The sequence below is a fragment of the Penaeus chinensis genome, chromosome 16 (assembly GCF_019202785.1).
Source record: "Penaeus chinensis breed Huanghai No. 1 chromosome 16, ASM1920278v2, whole genome shotgun sequence".
NCBI lineage: Eukaryota > Metazoa > Arthropoda > Malacostraca > Decapoda > Penaeidae > Penaeus > Penaeus chinensis.
The window spans coordinates 7,923,046-7,940,587 of record NC_061834.1 but is presented as its reverse complement, the minus strand read 5'-3'; positions in this window follow the sequence as shown (position 1 = coordinate 7,940,587).

The window sequence follows — 17,542 nt, the reverse complement described above, 5'->3', positions numbered from 1 at the left end:
TTATACAATATGAAAATTAGATGAACCATTTTGTACTACCATCTTTTTGCATTGATGACGCTTGGGTTTTGATCTTTTGATTTTATGTGAACTTTTCCTTTAAAAATACTATTGTTACTACTTTAATGTGTAATGTATGATGTCTTTCTCATGTGATAAGCATCTGATTCACATTCCATGAGATTTTGTTAAATGTGAGGAAAATTAAGATTCTTCTTAATTAACATTGCAAGTATCAATCGGTGACCTCACTCACTTTGGCAAGAAACAATCAGTGACCTAATTATCTTTGCAAGAAACAATCGGTGACAACTCCCTTTGCAAGAAACTGTCGGTGACCCAACTCCCTTTGCAAGAAACATTCTATGACCCAACTCCCTTTGCAAGAAATATTCAGTGACCCAACTCCCTTTGCAAGAAACAGGCAGTGACCGGTGACCCAACTCCCTTTGCAAGAAACATTCGATGACCCAACTCCCTTTGCAAGAAATATTCAGTGACCCAACTCCTTTTGCAAGAAACATTTGGTACCTAACTCCCTTTGCAAGAAACAGTGAACCAAGTCCCTTTGCAAGAAACATTTGGTGACCCAACTCCCTTTGCAGGAAACAGTCACCCAACTCCCTTTGCAAGAAACATTTGGTGACCCAACTACCTTTACAAGAAACGGTGACCCAACTCCCATTCCAAGAAACAGTCGGTGATCAAACTCCCTTTGCAAGAAACAATCAGTGACATAACTCCCTTTGCAAGAAACAGCGACAGAACTCCCTTTGCAAGAAACATCTGGGGACCTAACTCCCTTTGCAAGAAACAGTCGGCGACTTCCCTCCCTTTTGCAAGAAATAATCAGTGACCATTCTCTCCCCATTTGCAAGAAACAATCAGTGACCATTCTCTCCCTTTTGCAAGAAACAATCAGTGACCATTCTCTCCCTTTTGCAAGAAAACGTGGTGACCCTCAGACGGTGGATATGGCTGCCTAGTTTCCTTGGTTTGTAGATTTTTTTAAGGTCAGCATCTTGTGTTATGATTTGATAATTCATTCACTAGCACCTTTAGATCTCCACATATATTTAATCAAATCAGTGCAAATGCTTGTTGCACCGATGATGCTTGGGTTTTGATCTCGCAATGATACACCTTTTATACCAAATTTCCTGTTAAAATACCATTGTTACCAATTTAATAATTGTTATAATGTTTTTCTCTTGTGATAAGCATTTGGGTTAGATTACATATTTTGTTCAATTTAATGAAAATTAAGATTGTTCTTAATTTACATAACATTCTAGTATAACTCATATACGCATATATATACACATACATATAATTGTATACATATAAATGCTTTTATATATATGCGTGTGTATGTATATATGCATAAATATGCGTATCTATATTTATGTATATACATGTTTATAATATATGTACGTATATTATATGCATGCCTATATACATATATATCTATATTTGTACCTATATGTTGTCAACACATATTTTGATTTGTCCGTATACTATGTTATGTAAGTTAGATACTATTTTCACCTGCCACGTTTTTGGCTTTTAAAATGCCATTGTTACCACCTTAAGTTTCTCTTTATAACGTTTTCCTCTTGTGATAAGAATGTGGCTTATGTATGTATATGTATTTAAATGTATGTATTTATGTGTGCATATATATATATAATTACGTACGTATGTATGTATGTGTAAATATGTACATATGTATGTTTACATGTGTAAATATGTACATATGTATGTATATATATGTATAAATACGTTAATGTTTGTGTATATATATATTATATGTAAACGCGCGCGCACACATGCACGCACGCTTACACATGTATTTATGTGTGTGTGTGCATATATGCATACATGCATATGTGATATATATATGTATACATGAGATATATATATGTACACACGTGTATGTATGCATTTTTGTCTATATACACGCGCGTGTGTGTGCGCGTGTAGGCGCGCATGCGCTACGCGCTTTCATGCGCACAGTAGGTGATTCTATCATCGATATGATGGGTTTAGGACCATTAACAATGATTACCTAACCAACTACTCCCCTGGGGAAGGATGAGTTGTTAGCCACCCCAGTATATAAAAAAAAAAAAAAAAAAAAAAAAACTCAAGTACGTATGTGTGCTTTTATATATATATATTCTTATATATGCTTGTGCATTTGTGTATATATAGATATGTATATATATAAATATGTATAATTCACTAGCACCTTCAAATTGTCAACATATATTTTGATTCGTCAGTATACAATGTTATGGAAATTAAATGTACTATTTTAAATTGCCACATTTTTTGGCTTTTGAATTCGTGTTAATATGGGATTGATGTCAATTTTTCTTTTAAAATACCATTGTCACCACCTTAAGTTTCCCTTTGTAATGGTTTCCTCTTGTGATAAGGATATGGGTTACATACTGAATTCGTTGAATTTGATGAAAATTGTGATTTTTCTTCAATTACATTACACTCCATTGGTCACCGATTGCAAGTATCAGTCGGTGACTTCACTCCCTTTGCAAGAAACAATCGGTGACCTCTCTCTCCCCTTTGCAAGAAATAATCGGTGATCCTCAGACGTTGGATGTGACTGGCTCGTTGTTCCTTTGTTTTTTAGATGATTTTATTGGTAGCATTTTGTATTTTGATATGATAGTTCAATCACTAGCACCTTTTGATGCTAAACATGTATGTCTATATACAATATGAAAAAAAGATGAACTATTTTGTTCTACCATCTTTTTGCACTGATGACGCTTGGGTTTTGATCTCCCATTAATACGCCTTTTATGTGATCTTTTCCTTTAAAAATACCATTGTTAGCACTTTAATGTGTAATGTATAATGTCTTTCTCGTGTGATAAGCATCTGATTCACATTACACCACTGTTTTGTTTTTTTCTTGAATTTTAAATTAGTTTGTGAATCAAACTCATTCATGGTTTCCTTGATTGAGATATGAATAGTTATACATTAAATATATATACATTTATATACATATATGCATGTATTGTGTATATATACGTACTGATATATATGTTTATATAATGTACTATATATTTTGTTGAATTCGGCGAAAATTAAGATTCTTAATTTAATTTACACACTTATTAGATTTTATTTCTTGAAATTTTAATTATTTTGTATATCTAACTCGTGGTATCCTTGATAGATACACATTTTATGTATTAAAAATATATAATATACATGTATATGTATGCATATGTATTTACATGTATATATATATTTATATATGTATGTATAAATATGTACATATGTATGTATATGTGTAAATATGTACATATGTATGTATATATGTATAGATATGTACATATGTATGTATATATATATGTATAAATATGTACATGCATGTGTATATATATATATGTATATAAACAAACGCGCGCACGCACGCATACACATGTATTTATGTGTGTACATATATGCATACATGCATATGTGATATATATATGTATACATGAAATATATATATATACACACATGTATGTATTTTTGTGTCTATATACACGCGTGTGTGTGTGCAGGCGCGCATTCATGCGCACAGTAGGTGAGTCTATCATCGATATGATGGGTTTAGGACCACTAACAATGATTACCTAACCGACTACTCCCCTGGGGAAGGATCAGTTGTTAGCCGCCCCAGTATAAAAAAAACGTCAAGTACATATATGTGTGCTTTTATATATGTATATACTTATATATGTGTGTGCGTTTGTGTATATGTTTATATATAATTATATATGAATATGTATAATTCACTAGCACCTTTAAATTGTCAACATATATTTTGATTTGTCAGTATACAATGTTATGTAAATTAAATGTACTTTTTTCACCTGTGCGCACGCACGCATACACATGTATGTGTGTGTACATATATGCATACATGCATATGTGATATATATTATACATGAGATATATATATATACACATGTGTATGTATGTATGTATTTTTGTCTATATACACGCGTGTGTGTGTGTGTGTGTGCACGCGCGTGCGCTGCGCGAATTCAGGAGGGGTCAGTTGTTAGCCGCCCTAGTATAAAAAAAAACGTCAAGTACATATGTGTGTGCTTTTATATATATATATAATCTTATATATATTTGTGCGTTTGTGTATATAAATGTATATATATAAATATGTATAATTCACTAGAACCTTTAAATTGTCAACATATATTATGATTTGTCAGTATATTATGTTATGTAAATTAAATGTTCTATTTTCACCTTCCACGTTTTTGGCTTTTGATTTCGTGTTGATATGGGATTTATGTCAACTTTTCTTTTAAAATACCATTGTCACCACCTTAAGTTTCCCTTTGTAATGTTTTCCTCTTGTGATAAGCATGTGGCTTACAAACTGAATTCGTTGAATTTGATGAAAATTGTGATTTTTCTTGAATTTCATTCCATTCCATTGGTCTCCGATTGCAAGTATCAGTCGGTGACTTCACTCCCTTTGCAAGAAACAATCGGTGACCTCTCTCTCCCTTTTGCAAGAAACAATCGGTGATCCTCAGACGTTGGATGTGACTGGCTCGTTTTTCCTTTGTTTTTAGATGTTTTAATGGGTAACATTTTGTGTTCTGACATGTTTGTTCAATCACTAGCACCTTAACTTGTATGTCTATATACAATGTGGAAATTAGATAAACCATTTTGTCCTTTTTGCACTGATGACGCATGTGTTTTGATCTCCCATTAATATGCCTTTTATGTGATTTTTTCCTTTAAAGGCACCAATGTTAGCACTTTAATGTGTAATGTATAATGACATTCTTGTGTGATAAGCATCTGATTCACATTACATGAGATTTTGTTAAATGTAAGGAAAATTAAAAATGTTCTGAATTTACTTCAGCTACACTTTGGCAGATACACATTTTATGTATACAAAATATATACATACATGTATTTGTATTTACAAGTATATATATTTATGTATGTATGTATATATATGTATAAATATGTACATATGTATGTACAAATATGTACATGTATGTGTATATATATGTATATATAAACAAACGCACGCAAACGCGCGCACACATGCGCGCACGCACACACATATGTATGTGTGTGTGTACATATATGCATACATGCATATGTGATATATATGTATACATGAGATATATATATACACACATGTATGTATGTATGTATGTATTTTTGTGTCTATACACGCGGGCGGGCGTGTGTGTGTGCGTGTGCGTGTGCGTGTGCGTGTGTGTGCGCGTGTGTGCGTGCACACGCGTATTCATGCGCACATTAGGTGAGTCTATCATCGATATGATGGGTTTAGGACCACTAACAATGATTACCTAACCAACTGCTCCCCTGGGGAAGGATCAGTTGTTATAAAAAAAGTCAAGAACATATATGTGTGTGCTTTTATATATATTTTGTGCATTTGTGTATATATATGCTTATATATATGCATATATATATATAAATATGTATAAATCACTAGCACCTTCAAATTGTCAACATATATTTTGATTTGTCGGTATACAATGTTATATAAATTAAATGTACTATTTTCACTTGCCACGTTTTTGGCTTTTGATTTCGTGTTAATATGGGATTTATGTCAATTTTTCTTTTAAAATACCATTGTCACCACCTTAAGTTACCCTTTGTAATGTTTTCCTCTTGTGATAAGGATATGGGTTACATACTGAATTCGTTGAATTTGATGAAAATTGTGATTTTTCTTCAATTACATTACACTCCATTGGTCACCGATTGCAAGTATCAGTCGGTGACTTCACTCCCTTTGCAAGAAACAATCGGTGACCTCTCTCTCCCCTTTGCAAGAAATAATCGGTGATCCTCAGACGTTGGATGTGACTGGCTCGTTGTTCCTTTGTTTTTTAGATGATTTTATTGGTAGCATTTTGTATTTTGATATGATAGTTCAATCACTAGCACCTTTTGATGCTAAACATGTATGTCTATATACAATATGAAAAAAGATGAACTATTTTGTTCTACCATCTTTTTGCACTGATGACGCTTTGGGTTTTGATCTCCCATTAGAACGCCTTTTATGTGATCTTTTCCTTTAAAAATACCATTGTTAGCACTTTAATGTGTAATGTATAATGTCTTTCTCGTGATAGCATCTGATTCACATTACACCACTGTTTTGTTTTTTTCTTGAATTTTAAATTAGTTTGTGAATCAAACTCATTCATGGTTTCCTTGATTGAGATATGAATAGTTATACATTAAATATATATACATTTATATACATATATGCATGTATTGTGTATATATACGTACTGATATATATGTTTATATAATGTACTATATATTTTGTTGAATTCGGCGAAAATTAAGATTCTTAATTTAATTTACACACTTATTAGATTTTATTTCTTGAAATTTTAATTATTTTGTATATCTAACTCGTGGTATCCTTGATAGATACACATTTTATGTATTAAAAATATATAATATACATGTATATGTATGCATATGTATTTACATGTATATATATTTATATATGTATGTATAAATATGTACATATGTATGTATATGTGTAAATATGTACATATGTATGTATATATATGTATAAATATGTACATGCATGTGTATATATATATGTATATAAACAAACGCGCGCACGCACGCATACACATGTATTTATGTGTGTACATATATGCATACATGCATATGTGATATATATATGTATACATGAAATATATATATATACACACATGTATGTATTTTTGTGTCTATATACACGCGTGTGTGTGTGCAGGCGCGCATTCATGCGCACAGTAGGTGAGTCTATCATCGATATGATGGGTTTAGGACCACTAACAATGATTACCTAACCGACTACTCCCCTGGGGAAGGATCAGTTGTTAGCCGCCCCAGTATAAAAAAAACGTCAAGTACATATATGTGTGCTTTTATATATGTATATACTTATATATGTGTGTGCGTTTGTGTATATGTTTATATATAATTATATATTAATATGTATAATTCACTAGCACCTTTAAATTGTCAACATATATTTTGATTTGTCAGTATACAATGTTATGTAAATTAAATGTACTTTTTTCACCTGTGCGCACGCACGCATACACATGTATGTGTGTACATATATGCATACATGCATATGTGATATATATATGTATACATGAGATATATATATATACACACGTGTATGTATGTATGTATTTTTGTCTATATACACGCGTGTGTGTGTGTGTGTGTGTGTGCACACGCGCGTGCGCTGCGCGCATTCATCAGGGGTCAGTTGTTAGCCGCCCCTGTATAAAAAAAACGTCAAGTACATATGTGTGTGCTTTTATATATATATATATATATAATCTTATATATATTTGTGCGTTTGTGTATATAAATGTATATATATAAATATGTATAATTCACTAGAACCTTTAAATTGTCAACATATATTATGATTTGTCAGTATATTATGTTATGTAAATTAAATGTACTATTTTCACCTTCCACGTTTTTGGCTTTTGATTTCGTGTTGATATGGGATTTATGTCAACTTTTCTTTTAAAATACCATTGTCACCACCTTAAGTTTCCCTTTGTAATGTTTACCTCTTGTGATAAGCATGTGGCTTACAAACTGAATTCGTTGAATTTGATGAAAATTGTGATTTTTCTTGAATTTCATTCCATTCCATTGGTCTCCGATTGCAAGTATCAGTCGGTGACTTCACTCCCTTTGCAAGAAACAATCGGTGACCTCTCTCTCCCTTTTGCAAGAAACAATCGGTGATCCTCAGACGTTGGATGTGACTGGCTCGTTTTTCCTTTGTTTTTAGATGTTTTAATGGGTAACATTTTGTGTTCTGACATGTTTGTTCAATCACTAGCACCTTAACTTGTATGTCTATATACAATGTGGAAATTAGATAAACCATTTTGTCCTTTTTGCACTGATGACGCATGTGTTTTGATCTCCCATTAATATGCCTTTTATGTGATTTTTTCCTTTAAAGGCACCAATGTTAGCACTTTAATGTGTAATGTATAATGACATTCTTGTGTGATAAGCATCTGATTCACATTACATGAGATTTTGTTAAATGTAAGGAAAATTAAAAATGTTCTGAATTTACTTCAGCTACACTTTGGCAGATACACATTTTATGTATAAAAATTATATACATATACATGTATTTGTATTTACAAGTGTATATATTTATGTATGTATGTATATATATGTATAAATATGTACATATGTATGTACAAATATGTACATGTATGTGTATATATATGTATATATAAACAAACGCACGCAAACGCGCGCACACATGCGCGCACGCACACATACACATATGTATGTGTGTGTGTGTGTACATATATGCATACATGCATATGTGATATATATGTATACATGAGATATATATATACACACATGTATGTATGTATGTATGTATTTTTGTGTCTATACACGCGGGCGGGCGTGTGTGTGTGCGTGTGCGTGTGCGTGTGTGTGCGCGTGTGTGCGTGCACACGCGTATTCATGCGCACATTAGGTGAGTCTATCATCGATATGATGGGTTTAGGACCACTAACAATGATTACCTAACCAACTGCTCCCCTGGGGAAGGATCAGTTGTTATAGAAAAAGTCAAGAACATATATGTGTGTGCTTTTATATATATTTTGTGCATTTGTGTATATATATGCTTATATATATATGCATATATATATAAATATGTATAAATCACTAGCACCTTCAAATTGTCAACATATATTTTGATTTGTCGGTATACAATGTTATATAAATTAAATGTACTATTTTCACTTGCCACGTTTTTGGCTTTTGATTTCGTGTTAATATGGGATTTATGTCAATTTTTCTTTTAAAATACCATTGTCACCACCTTAAGTTACCCTTTGTAATGTTTTCCTCTTGTGATAAGGATATGGGTTACATACTGAATTCGTTGAATTTGATGAAAATTGTGATTTTTCTTCAATTACATTACACTCCATTGGTCACCGATTGCAAGTATCAGTCGGTGACTTCACTCCCTTTGCAAGAAACAATCGGTGACCTCTCTCTCCCCTTTGCAAGAAATAATCGGTGATCCTCAGACGTTGGATGTGACTGGCTCGTTGTTCCTTTGTTTTTTAGATGATTTTATTGGTAGCATTTTGTATTTTGATATGATAGTTCAATCACTAGCACCTTTTGATGCTAAACATGTATGTCTATATACAATATGAAAAAAGATGAACTATTTTGTTCTACCATCTTTTTGCACTGATGACGTTTGGGTTTTGATCTCCCATTAGAACGCCTTTTATGTGATCTTTTCCTTTAAAAATACCATTGTTAGCACTTTAATGTGTAATGTATAATGTCTTTCTGATTCATCTGATTCACATTACACCACTGTTTTGTTTTTTTCTTGAATTTTAAATTAGTTTGTTAATCAAACTCATTCATGGTTTCCTTGATTGAGATATGAATAGTTATACATTAAATATATATACATTTATATACATATATGCATGTATTGTGTATATATACGTACTGATATATATGTATATATATAATGTACTATATATTTTGTTGAATTCGGCGAAAATTAAGATTCTTAATTTAATTTACACACTTATTAGATTTTATTTCTTGAAATTTTAATTATTTTGTATATCTAACTCGTGGTATCCTTGATAGATACACATTTTATGTATTAAAAATATATAATATACATGTATATGTATGCATATGTATTTACATGTATATATATTTATATATGTATGTATAAATATGTACATATGTATGTATATGTGTAAATATGTACATATGTATGTATATATATGTATAAATATGTACATGCATGTGTATATATATATATGTATATAAACAAACGCGCGCACGCACGCATACACATGTATTTATGTGTGTACATATATGCATACATGCATATGTGATATTTATATGTATACATGAAATATATATATATACACACATGTATGTATTTTTGTGTCTATATACACGCGTGTGTGTGTGCAGGCGCGCGTGCGCTGCGCGCATTCATGCGCACAGCAGGTGAGTCTATCATCGATATGATGGGTTTAGGACCACTAACAATGATTACCTAACCGACTACTCCCCTGGGGAAGGATCAGTTGTTAGCCGCCCCAGTATAAAAAAAACGTCAAGTACATATATGTGTGCTTTTATATATGTATATACTTATATATGTGTGTGCGTTTGTGTATATGTTTATATATAATTATATATTAATATGTATAATTCACTAGCACCTTTAAATTGTCAACATATATTTTGATTTGTCAGTATACAATGTTATGTAAATTAAATGTACTTTTTTCACCTGTGCGCACGCACGCATACACATGTATGTGTGTACATATATGCATACATGCATATGTGATATATATATGTATACATGAGATATATATATATATACACACGTGTATGTATGTATGTATTTTTGTCTATATACACGCGTGTGTGTGTGTGTGTGTGTGTGCACACGCGCGTGCGCTGCGCGCATTCAGGAGGGGTCAGTTGTTAGCCGCCCCTGTATAAAAAAAACGTCAAGTACATATGTGTGTGCTTTTATATATATATATATATAATCTTATATATATTTGTGCGTTTGTGTATATAAATGTATATATATAAATATGTATAATTCACTAGAACCTTTAAATTGTCAACATATATTATGATTTGTCAGTATATTATGTTATGTAAATTAAATGTACTATTTTCACCTTCCACGTTTTTGGCTTTTGATTTCGTGTTGATATGGGATTTATGTCAACTTTTCTTTTAAAATACCATTGTCACCACCTTAAGTTTCCCTTTGTAATGTTTACCTCTTGTGATAAGCATGTGGCTTACAAACTGAATTCGTTGAATTTGATGAAAATTGTGATTTTTCTTGAATTTCATTCCATTCCATTGGTCTCCGATTGCAAGTATCAGTCGGTGACTTCACTCCCTTTGCAAGAAACAATCGGTGACCTCTCTCTCCCTTTTGCAAGAAACAATCGGTGATCCTCAGACGTTGGATGTGACTGGCTCGTTTTTCCTTTGTTTTTAGATGTTTTAATGGGTAACATTTTGTGTTCTGACATGTTTGTTCAATCACTAGCACCTTAACTTGTATGTCTATATACAATGTGGAAATTAGATAAACCATTTTGTCCTTTTTGCACTGATGACGCATGTGTTTTGATCTCCCATTAATATGCCTTTTATGTGATTTTTTCCTTTAAAGGCACCAATGTTAGCACTTTAATGTGTAATGTATAATGACATTCTTGTGTGATAAGCATCTGATTCACATTACATGAGATTTTGTTAAATGTAAGGAAAATTAAAAATGTTCTGAATTTACTTCAGCTACACTTTGGCAGATACACATTTTATGTATACAAAATATATACATACATGTATTTGTATTTACAAGTATATATATTTATGTATGTATGTATATATATGTATAAATATGTACATATGTATGTACAAATATGTACATGTATGTGTATATATATGTATATATAAACGCACGCAAACGCGCGCACGCACACATACACATATGTATGTGTGTGTGTGTACATATATGCATACATGCATATGTGATATATATGTATACATGAGATATATATATACACACATGTATGTATGTATGTATGTATGTATTTTTGTGTCTATACACGCGGGCGGGTGTGTGTGTGCGTGTGCGCGTGTGTGCGTGCACACGCGTATTCATGCGCACATTAGGTGAGTCTATCATCGATATGATGGGTTTAGGACCACTAACAATGATTACCTAACCAACTGCTCCCCTGGGGAAGGATCAGTTGTTATAAAAAAAAGTCAAGAACATATATGTGTGTGCTTTTATATATATTTTGTGCATTTGTGTATATATATGCTTATATATATATGCATATATATAAATATGTATAAATCACAAGCACCTTCAAATTGTCAACATATATTTTGATTTGTCGTTATACAATGTTATATAAATTAAATGTACTATTTTCACTTGCCACGTTTTTGGCTTTTGATTTCGTGTTAATATGGGATTTATGTCAATTTTTCTTTTAAAATACCATTGTCACCACCTTAAGTTTCCCTTTGCAATGTTTTCCTCTTGTGATAAGGATATGGGTTACATACTGAATTCGTTGAATTTGATGAAAATTGTGATTTTTCTTCAATTACATTACACTCCATTGGTCACCGATTGCAAGTATCAGTCGGTGACTTCACTCCCTTTGCAAGAAACAATCGGTGACCTCTCTCTCCCCTTTGCAAGAAATAATCGGTGATCCTCAGACGTTGGATGTGACTGGCTCGTTGTTTCTTTGTTTTTTAGATGATTTTATTGGTAGCATTTTGTATTTTGATATGATAGTTCAATCACTAGCACCTTTTGATGCTAAACATGTATGTCTATATACAATATGAAAAAAAGATGAACTATTTTGTTCTACCATCTTTTTGCACTGATGACGCTTGGGTTTTGATCTCCCATTAATACGCCTTTTATGTGATCTTTTCCTTAAAAAAAAAACATTGTTAGCACTTTAATGTGTAATGTATAATGTCTTTCTCGTGTGATTGACATTACACCATTTTTTGTTTTTTTTTCTTAAATTTTAAATTAGTTTGTAAATGAAACTCATTCATGGTTTCCTTGATTGAGATATGAATAGTTATACATTAAATATATATACATTCATATACATATATGCATGTATTGTGTATATATACGTACTGATATATATGTATATATATAATGTACTATATATTTTGTTAAATTCGGCGAAAATTAAGGTTCTTAATTCAATTTACACACAATTAGATTTTTTTCTTGAAATTTAAATTATTTTGTATATCTAACTCGTGGTATCCTTGATAGATACACATTTTATGTATAAAATATATAATATACATATACATGTATATGTATGCATATGTATTTACATGTATATATATTTATATATATGTATAAATATGTACATATGTATGTATATGTGTAAATATGTACATATTTATACATATATATACATACATGTACATATTTATACATATACATACATATGTACAAATTTACATATATATACATACATATGTACATACATGTGTATATATATGTATATAAACAAACGCGCGCACGCACGCATACACATGTATTTATGTGTGTACATAATTGCGTACATGCATATGTGATATATATATGTATACATGAGATATATATATATACGCACGTGTATGTATGTATTATTCTGTCTATATACACGCTTGTGTGTGTGTGTGTGTGTGTGTGTGTGTGTGCAGGCGCGCGTGCCCTGCGCGCATTCATGCGCACAGTAGGTGAGTCTATCATCGATATGTGTTGAGGACCACTAACAATGATTACCTAACCAACTACTCCCCTGGGGAAGGATCAGTTGTTAGCCGCCCCTGTATAAAAAAAAAAAAACGTCAAGTACATATATGTGTGTGCTTTTATATATGTATATACTTATATATGTGTGTGTGCGTTTGTGTGTATATATATGTTTATATATAATTATATATGAATATGTATAATTCACTAGCACCTTTAAATTGTCAACATATATTTTGATTTGTCAGTATACAATGTTATGTAAATTAAATGTACTGTTTTCACCAGTGCACACGCACGCATACACATGCGCGCACGCACACAACACATATGTATGTGTGTGTACATATATGCATACATGCATATGTGATATATATGTATACATGAGATATATATACACACACGTGTATGTATGTATTAATTTTGGGTCTTTATACACGCGGGCGGGCGTGTGTGTGTGTGTGTTTGTGTGCGTGTGCGTGCGCGTGCGTGCATGCGTGCACACGCGTATTCATGCGCACAGTAGGTGAGTCTATCATCGATATGATGGGTTTAGGACCATTAACAATGATTACCTAACCAACTACTCCCCTGGGGAAGGATCAGTTGTTAGCCGCCCCCGTATAAAAAAAAGTCAAGTACATATATGTGTGCTTTTATATATATATGTTGTGCGTTTGTGTATATATATGCTTTTATATATATATGCATATATATAAATATGTATAAATCACTAGCACCTTCAAATTGTCAACGTATATTTTGATTTGTCAGTATACAATGTTATATAAATTAAATGTACTATTTTCACTTGCCACGTTTTTGGCTTTTGATTTCGTGTTGATATGGGATTCATGTCAATTTTCCTTTTAAAATACCATTGTCACCACCTTGAGTTTCCCCTTATAATGTTTTTCTCTTGTGATAAGAATATAGGTTACATACTGAATTCGTTGAATCTGATGAAAATTGTGATTTTTCTTCAATTACATTACACTCCATTGGTTACCGATTGCAAGTATCAGTCGGTGACTTCACTCCCTTTGCAAGAAACAATCGGTGATCCTCAGACGGTGGATGTGACTGGCTCGTTTTTCCTTTGTTTTTATTGGTAGCATTTTTAGCTTTGACATGATAATTCAATCACCAGCACCTTTGATGCTTAACATGTATGTCTATATACAATATGAAAAATAGATGAACTATTTTGTCCTACCATCTTTTTGCACTGATGACGCTTGGGTTTTGATCTCCCATTAATACTCCATTTATGTCAATTTTACTCTTAAAATACCATTGTAACCACCGTAATTTCTTGTTTCTTATGAGTTACATTACAGGTGATTTTGTTGAATTTAGTGAATATTAAGATTCTTCTTAATTTACTTTACACACTATTGGATTTTTTTTCTAGAATTTTAAATTATTTTGTAAATCTAACTCGTGGTATCCTTGATGAATAGATACACAGTTTATATATATAATATACATATATGTATATGTATATATTTACATGTATATATGTATAAATATATACATGTATATACAATATATATTTAACGCACACACGCACGCATACATATATATGTGTGTGTGCAAATATACATACATGCATATGTGGCATATGTGGTATATATATGTATACATGAGATATATATATACACATGTATGTTTGAATGTTTTTGTGTCTACTATACACGTGTATGTGTGTGTGCTCGCGTGCGCTGCGCGCATTCATGCACGCAGTGGGTTAGTATTGTCGATATGATGGTGGGTTGAGGACCACTTACAATGATTACCAAACCAACTACTCACCTGGGGAAGGATCAGTATAAAAACCCAATCAAGTACATGATGTCCAATAGTTCGTCAAACAGCGCATCGTTGGTGGCAGAAATGTGCTTATGTATACATTTATACAAATATATATACTTAAATATACCTCTATAGACATACACATCTTTATGTACATGTTCATGTATATGTATATATACATATATACATAGATATGTATACACATCTATAGTGTGTTTGTTTGTTTGTTTGTGTGTGCGCATTCCTAATGAATGGTGAGTGAGTTCACAAGCATTTCTAGTGGTGAGTAGTGAGATTCCGAGCATTTGTATTGAATGGTAGAGTGATCCTGACCATTCATTCTGAATTATATAAATATTCCAAGCATTCCAGGTGAATAGCAGCGAGTTCCTGAACATTCCTTTTAAAAGTTAGTAAGTACCCCCAGCATTCCTAGTGAATTGTATTAAATGGTAGTGAGTTGAAAAATCCTTTAGAATGGTAGCAAGGTCACGAACATTGCTAGTGAAAGGTAGCTAGATCCTAGTCATTCCTATTGAATTCCCCCCCCCCCCCCAATCCCTTGCCTGTTGTTGTCGTGGGGGGGGGGGGGGGCTTAGGAGGCTGAGACTCAACCTTGGGACTCAACCCTCAACTCAACTAATTTTGCATGGTCGTTTTCCCCCTCCTACTTTTTCATTTCTGTCCCTTCACCAACCCCTTCTGCTATCCACTTCCTAAAGTGTAAGAGCCATGCTGAAAGGATGAAAGGCTGACTGTACCAGTCCTGAACGGCCTGAGGGAGCCATGGGCACGGTATTCCCCTGCTTTAGTTGTCTAGCCCTTACCCCTCAAGGGGACCCTGAGGGGTGGACCGTTTCTCTCCCCAACATACTCTAGGCTTACCATGGCCAACAATGAAGATTTTATACCACTATTAGTGGCAATGAGGCTTGCCATAACACTACCTCCCTCATCACTAAGATTCTTGTAGAGGTGGGGGTAATAGAATGACGTAAATACTTTATTTAGCCCAGTTAAATGAAACTGATTTTTCGTGATCCCTCCCACAGCTCCTTACTCTGACAACACCCTTCTCTTCCAGCAATGTCTCCAAAAACAAGTAGGCAAAGTCTTTCCGTAGCCGACCCGACCGTTCCCATCTTGTCACAGTAATATCTGAAAACCAAGATATAGCATTATCAAATCTAACTGATCTATATGGTAACCCCATCCCTGCAGAACCCCATCCAACCCTCAATACTTTCACCGGAACTGTTTCTATCTCCCCAGCAAATTGCCCTGTCTAATTCTTTTGCCATCCTAAATTCAGACACTCCAGTTTCTACTACAGCCCCAACACCTTCCCCTCTCCCTCCCCGCACTACCCGCAGCAGACAGACTAAACGTTCCACCCCCTCTTCCCCTAACACAATCACCACCTTCCTTTGCCCCTACTCTTCGGTCTTCTCTTCTCCCCCTCACAAGAAAGCTTTCGTCTCTCAAAACTACCCAACCAACTCCATTACAGAAACTATATACTCGAGTCCCAAACTAACACTGAAACCCCTCATCCACCTTCAAATTCTACAACTCTCGCTCCCTGCACACTCGAAGTGACTGCCGATATCCATCCTCCTCCTACTCATATTCTCCCTACACCCAATCCTCCTACCCCATCCCAACAAAACCCATTCCCCCTGACTCCAGCCCCACCTACATTAACCCTCCCACCATCCACTCCCTCCTGGATACACACGTGAATCCCTTATATCACAACTATCCCCTTCCCCAGACCCTCCACCTCCTAATACCCCTCCTGATACAACACCACCTCTCCCCTCTCATTCCTTATCCCACCCTCTAGCTCCTTCCCCTTCAAATTCTTCAACACGTACTGCAATCGTTATCACTCATAAATCAACGAATTAATAACTATCATTCACTGGAATATTCACGGTTTTCGTTCTCACAGACCCGAGCTTCATTATATCCTTATAACCCATCCATTATATGCCTTCAAGAAACTTCTCTTAAACATCCTCCTATACCAAACCCCAATTATCATTTTGTCTCTTCCCCACACTCCCTTTATGTCTCATCTACACTTATCAATCAGAAAACTTATGTCATACTTCCCTTTCAAAGCACTGTCCCTTGCACAGTTATTTGCATCTTTCTTCGCCACTGGATCACTGTGATTTCAGTGTATTTCTCCCCTTCCCACCCCATTGACTTTATTGCTTTTGAAAATCTAATTTCCCAACTCCAAGCACCTTTCCTCATAGTTTG